The sequence below is a fragment of the Lygodium microphyllum genome, chromosome 15 (genome assembly GCF_053477565.2).
Source record: "Lygodium microphyllum isolate KBCC chromosome 15, Lygodium_microphyllum_v1.1.10, whole genome shotgun sequence".
Taxonomy (NCBI): Eukaryota; Viridiplantae; Streptophyta; class Polypodiopsida; order Schizaeales; family Lygodiaceae; genus Lygodium; species Lygodium microphyllum.
The window spans coordinates 125,994,642-126,001,697 of record NC_141149.1 but is presented as its reverse complement, the minus strand read 5'-3'; the positions used below and the strand labels follow the sequence as shown (position 1 = coordinate 126,001,697).

At 41.0% G+C, this 7,056-nt stretch overlaps 1 pseudogene; it reads right to left on the bottom strand.

Annotated features, from left to right (window-relative positions):
- Window positions 1-5,895: 5,895 nt before the first annotated feature.
- On the bottom strand, window positions 5,896-6,571 carry LOC148025028 (uncharacterized; annotated as a pseudogene).
- Between the last annotated feature and the right edge of the window lie 485 nt (window positions 6,572-7,056).

The window sequence follows — 7,056 nt, the reverse complement described above, 5'->3', positions numbered from 1 at the left end:
GTCGAGGGGGATTTGGATGCTACTGATACCAAAAGTGGGGAGGGGGCTACAACTGATGGGTCGAAGGAGGGTAGTAGGAGGTTGACAAGAAGGCAAGAGATACCAAGGAGGGCATGGTTCGTGACACTCACAAAAAGTTGGTGGATGAGGCTACTACGGGTTTAGAGGTAGGTGAAGAGACTACTAAGGGAGTAAGTATAGACATAAGGACAACCAAGGGTGCAATTGATAGCCTACATGGTGATACAAAAGGATTTGCTAAGGCAAATGCTAATCAGAGATGACTGGTGTGGCGGAAAAAACTTCAAATGATTGCACCTTATCGAAGCTCTTTTTTGAGGTAAGGAAGAAGCACCCTCATGGTCATTGTAGCAAGTCTTGTGCTTGAAAACTGTAGCTAGTGTAGCAACACTATCATTGATGTAATGCACATGGATTTTTTATCTCCTTCCGTTGTTCCCTATTTGCCTTGTGCACTCTTCTTGATCTTGGAATAGACATTCAATTTCAGAATATAGTACCAAAGTTATGACAGATTCTATAACAAAGGGCTATTGTCTAATACCACAATGAAACATTGTTATAGCCACACTTGGCACTGTGTGGTTCTCACCCTCGCCACCTACGAGGGTCATGACTAAGTGATAGGAGGGAACTCCATCACTGGGATGATACTCTCTTGCTTGGTGGTGACCCATGTGGGGTTCACACCACATGCAAGATACCACCAAGTGATAACGGGCCATAACACCCTTGGGAGATGTCTCCCTAGCTTAATGGTGATCTATTCAGAGCCCTCCACACACGGTGGTCATATACTCAACATAATTCCCCAAGATGTCAAGAATCGCGTGGTGGGGGGACTTGCTTGAGCTGTGGCGTCAAACACACACTGTATACACAAGAGGAGGCTCACTCAAGAACACAAGAAGAGAGATGGAGGCCAAAACGTTTTCTTGCTGGTTTTTTCTTCTTCTTCCACACACTATACAATATACACAAAGCATAGATAAGATACAACATAAAGGAAAGTGGCCTACTAAGTCAAACAGTGCATAACCAACTACACTAATCGACTGGTGCTATGTCTTTGCCAGCTATAGGTAGATGTAACAAACTAAATATAACAAGTGATAAGTCAGTGGCCATGTGAGTATCATAATGACCACCAACGTGCTAAGTGTTGACGTACGGACCCATCTAGCTAGGTGGTCCATCATCAATGTATGCACGTGTTGAGCTTGCCATCTCAAAACTCCCCCTCAAGCTCAACTCTATCTCTGCAACTCCAAGTAAGCTTCGGAACTTTTGAAGCTTCTCTGCACCCAATGCCTTTGTGAAAATGCCAGCTATCTAATCCTATGTGCTGACATATACCAAGTCAATCTCTCCTGCAAGTACCTTCTCTCTCACAAAGTGGTAGTGCATCTCAATGTGTTTTGTCCTAGCATGGAACATTGGATTCCTAGCTAGCTGTATGCTGCTTATGTTGTCACAATGAATGACAACTAGATCATCTCCCTGCATATCCAATTCACCTAATAAATTTTGCAACCATACCACCTCACATGCTGCCATAGCAGCACCTTTATACTCGACAAAGCAACTGTAGATTGCTTTTTGCTGCTCCATGTAACTGCTGCACTACCAAGGAAAAACATGAATCCACTTATAGATCTTCTATCTGACATGCTACTAGCCCAATCTGCATCTGTATATCCAAAGACCTGTACATCCTTACCTGTCTCATAAAAAAATCCATAATGTAAAGTGGACTTCATATACCTCAATATACGTCTAACTGCATCCAAATGAGGCTTTCTAGGCATCTACATAAACTGACTGACAAGGCCAACAACATAGCTCAAGTCTGGCCTTGTGATAGTCATGTAAATCAAACTCCCTACTATTCTCCTGAACATAGTAGGGTCTTCTATCTCATCCCCAACATCAGCACTCAACTTGACATTTTGCTCCAATGGTACTGAAAGAGGCTTACATGCTGTCATACCATACTTGGATAACATATCCAAGCCATACTACCTTTGGGACAACCATATACCATCATCACATCTGATCACCTCAATACCAAGAAAGTATCTCAACTCACCCAAATCTTTCATCTCAAACTTCTTCTTCAATAAGTCCTTAACTTTAGCAATCCCATTGTCACTGTCACTTGTAATAATCAAGTCATCCACATAGATGACTATGATGACCAAACCTGCATCTCTCTTTCTCAGATAAAGTGAGTGATCAACATTAGAAATATAAAATCCAATATTGACAAGATACTCTCCAATCTTGTCAGACCATGCTCTAGGTGCTTGCTTTAGCCCATAGAGCGCCTTCTTTAACCTGCACACATACGTGGGATGCTCTAAATCCTCATAACCTGCTGGCTTCTCCATATACACTTCTTCTTGTAATTCACCATGCATGAAGGCATTCTTAACATCCATTTGCTACAAACTCCAACCTTTGGCTGCTGCCAAGGCAATCACACACCTAACAGTTTCCATCCTAGCAACTGGACTGAATGTCTCATCATAATCTATGCCATATGTTTGAGCATAGCCTTTTGTAACTAGCCTAGCCTTATACTTGCTAACTAAACCGTCTGCATTATGCTTGACTTTGTAAACCCACTTACAGCCAATAGTTTTCTTACCCTTAGGTAACGATACCAAATCCCAAGTCTTATTGGCTTCTAATGCAGCCATCTCCTCATCCATTGCTGCATCCCAATGAGCATGACCAATAGCATCCTCAAAACAAGTGGGCTCAACATCCTCAACTAGTTTCACCATATAAGCATAATGGTGAGCTACATAACCTTCAAAACCAATTTTTTTAACAGGGTATCTGACCCTGCTAGATCTGCGTACCATCGGATCACTCAATGGAGACTTTACAGTACTATGAGCTCTTTATACACCTGGCGTCCTGATTGAAGGAATGCCAAGCTCATCATCCAAACTCTCCGAACCACTAGAATCTCCATCCAATCCCAAATGACTGGTAGATGCATCATTACCATCTAGAACTTTCTTCTTTCCTCTGTCTTTTCCTACAACACTTATAGATCCACGTGAAGATATGGGACTACTCCTTAGTCTCCCAGACCAAGGGCTCACTGTAGGTGTAGTACTAGATGATGTTTCTGGTCCACTAAGACTCTGTGCTTCTTGTTTTTCTTTCTGCACATAGCTGTCCTAATCATTATCATCATCAAAACATCACCAGTAGGTGTATACCAACTTTCCATCTCATCAAAGCTAACATCCCTGCTCACTTTAAACTCACATGTGATAGGGTTATAACAGCAATACCCTTTCTGCTCTAAAGAGTATCCAATAAAAACATATTTTTCTGCCTTTGGATCAAGCTTCTTCCGTAGCTCATCTGGCACATGAACGTATGCAACACAACCAAATATCTTCAAGTGCGATACATCAAGCTTCTTACCAGTAAAGCATTCTTCAGGAGTCATCCCATGAACTGCGGCTGTGGGAGTTCTGTTCATAATGTAAATAGCAGTATGGACAGCCTCAGACAAAAAATGTTTGGGCATATTATTTTCAGCCATTAATGCCCATGCAACTTTTGCAATATGCTTGTTTTTTCTTTTTGCAACACCATTTTGCTGTGGGGTATACCTGCAAGTAAATTGCCTCTTTATCCCATGAGTCCTCAAGAAGCCATTGAACTCATTAGAGAGGTACTTCCCCCCTCCATCTGATCTCAAGCACTTTACTTTTAAGCCTGTTTCTGTTTCAACAGCTACCTTAAAAGATTTGAAATGCTCAAGCACATCACTTTTTTTCTTCATAAAGTATACCCATAACTTCCTTGAATAGTCATCAATAAACGTGACAAAGTATTTGTTGCTACCAAGAGATACATTCTGTGTAGGCCCCCAAACATCTGTATACACTACATCAAGTATTTTTTTACTAAGACCCTTCGAGTCCTTGTTTGTAGCATGGTTGTCTACATACACCATATTAGCCCCACAATCTACAAAGTTCAACAAGATGGGCCATAACAAATAAGGAAAGGAAGAATAAGATAAATAGTATGAAAAAGAAGCATATAGTTACTTACTCTCCTAAATATATCCATTGTGAGCCCAACTCTTGGCCACTTTCGGGATTCGATGATTGCATTCAACTTTCACACAAGTGTCATTTGTCATGAGAGTAGTAGCTAAACACAAGGGTTGATACTGGTACCTCCAAGCTAGCATTAGAAAACCCACCATATAGGGAGAATCTAAAGACTCTCCACAAGCAACCCGAGTCCCAAAAACATGGATTGTGTTGCCTTTATCCACAAGTTGGGGTTTGGGAAATAATGTGAACCTTTTACCTTTCTCCAATTTTGCAATTAGCATTTTAAGAAAATTGCTTTGGGCTTGAGTCTCTTGACTCTTAGCCATGAAAATATCACATTCCATGTGCGGGACAAACATGAAAATATCATCATTAAAGACTACCAAACATTACCAATATTATCAAAAAGTATCAAATGGTAAATCAGAATGTACCAAAATACACAAAAAATATACCAAAATGTTTAAGAAGGTATCAAAATGCACAAATAGTTGGATACATAATGCACTATAATATATACAATAAAAGTGTACAAAAGTACCAAAAAGTACCATAGAGTACCAATCAATATTTGATATTCAAAATAAAAAGGACCAAACAATACCAAAATTACTAGAAAGTACCAAGCCATGGGGGGTCCTTTGCCAAGTGATGGGGGGCCCTCCAAAAAAGTTCACATGAGGGTCACCACCAAGTGATAGGGGATCCCTCTACCAAGGGATGGGGGATTCTCCACCAAGTGATGGGGAGTACCAAAAAATATTTGATATTCAAAAGTATCAAATACTACCAAAAATACCAAAAAAGTACCAAGCGATGGGGGTCCTCCCTCAAGTGATGGGGGGCTCTTTGCCAAGCGATGGGGAGTACCAAATTGATATTCAAAAATAAAAAGCACTAAACATTACCAAAAATATAAAAAAAGTATCAAGCGATGGAGGGTCCTCTGCCAAGCCATGGGGGGTCCTTTGAAAAGTCCACATGAGGGTCACTACTACCAATGATGGAGGGCCCTCCATTGTAGTGAGGAGCCTCCCTTGCTTTGGTGGTGACCCGTATAATTATTGGCGTACATGAGAGTCACCACTAGGTGATGCGTGCAAGGGCCCTCTGTCTCAGTGAGGGACCTCCCTCTCTTGGTGGGGACCCGTGTAGGGCATTTGATGCACATAAGAGTCACCAGAAACAAGGGATGTGGGTGCTCTTTGTCATGGTGAGGGGCCTCCCTTGCTTGGTGGTGACCCATACGGTGTTCAGTGCACATGAGAGTCAACACCAAGCTTGATATACCAAAAATTTTCATAATGTGCAAATTTATTTTAGTAAAAATATACCAACAATACTAAAATGTTCTAAAATGATTCAAATTTTTCAATGGGTACCAAGATACATACAACACTAGGCCAACAGAGTATAGTAGCTACCAAAAGAAAAGGATGATACCAAAAGGTAAGCCAAAAGTACATGTTAAGCTTCCACCTCTTGGGCAAGAAGCTACAAATTCTCAATGATTCCAAGTCAATGAAGCACGTGCTTTGATGCATTCAGATTGGTCTCCACTTCATTTAGCTCTTTAGCACTAGGCGGACCTTACCGATGTAGCTTCTTCAAATGTTGCTCAAACATGATAATGTCGTCCTTAATTCTCTTAGCCATGGCATTGGAGCCCTCAACCCTGAATAAGCTCTCATTCTTTCGTTGGAGAGATGCCCTCAACTTATGTAACCTACTCAACTTCTGTGTGTAGCTTCTTAGAATCCTCTCAGCAATGTCTTGCAAATTAAATGTAATCTGCTTCAAAAGGTCTTGAGTTGAAAACATAATCCTCTTTACTGCACATGTTAGTTGTACCTTGCGTGCAATTGGTCTTTTTGTTCAACCCATGCAAGCCATCCGAAAATACACCATTTTCCCTCCTTTAATTGTCCAACTTCTTTTCCAGCTCTCTAGGCTTGCTTTTACACATGTCTAGCATGGTCACCCCGAACTTTGCCCATGCAATCTTATGCATGGAAGAGTCTTCTTTTGCAACAATGCACCTCTCAAATGCATAACACCTAGCAAACTTTGCCATGATCTCCCCACATGATGGGGGGGATCTTGATAAACCTTATGGAAGAGAAATCTACAGTCCTCAAAAAATTCAGGCTATAAATGGTTTAGGTATATCTTGGCATGCTTTTGATGCTACAACTTGAACACTTTGAGCCATTGTTCATTGAGGATATTAGCATCGGTCACAAGTCTCGACCGACCTTCCCCTAAAGGCTCAAGCCATACTCCTCATGTAGTTCCTATGTTGTAAAGTAAAATTTTTTGAGGAGTGGGTACTCATCTCTTTTGTTTTTCTCTATAATGTACAACTATCTAATTAGTTGCTACATGGCACCCAAAATTCATCCTATAACTAACTATATGTGATCATACAAGTGGCGATGCAACTGTTTACCCCTCATCCTCATTACCAACCTATTTTGCTACTGAGATGAAGTGTTTTCTATGGTCTCACCAAAGAGATCGTTTGTCCTCTTTGACATCAGGGCATTGGCTATGGGCCTCACCCTCAGTGCATGTTTGCATTCTCGTGACCTCGTAGCAATGGGGGAAAATAGAACCCTAAAAGTTTGAAGCTTCACACCTTTAGTTAACACAAAAGTTGCTAGGAAGTAGAACTCTAGGAACAACAATCCTCATTGAGCAAGAAGGATAGACCATCAAGCAAGAGAAGAACTATAGGAAGCCCAATCATGGCATGGACATTCGATAGTCTAATTGCGTGGGTAGCCGTGTCTCCATGCATGCTTTGAATCCCTATCATCGCATGGATGTTCGACAATCTAATCACATGGGTAGCTATGTCTCCATGCAAGCTTCACATATTTCAATTTTTGTATGACATTTTAACTCCAACTTTGTGTTACATAGGTTTCTTCGATCTTAG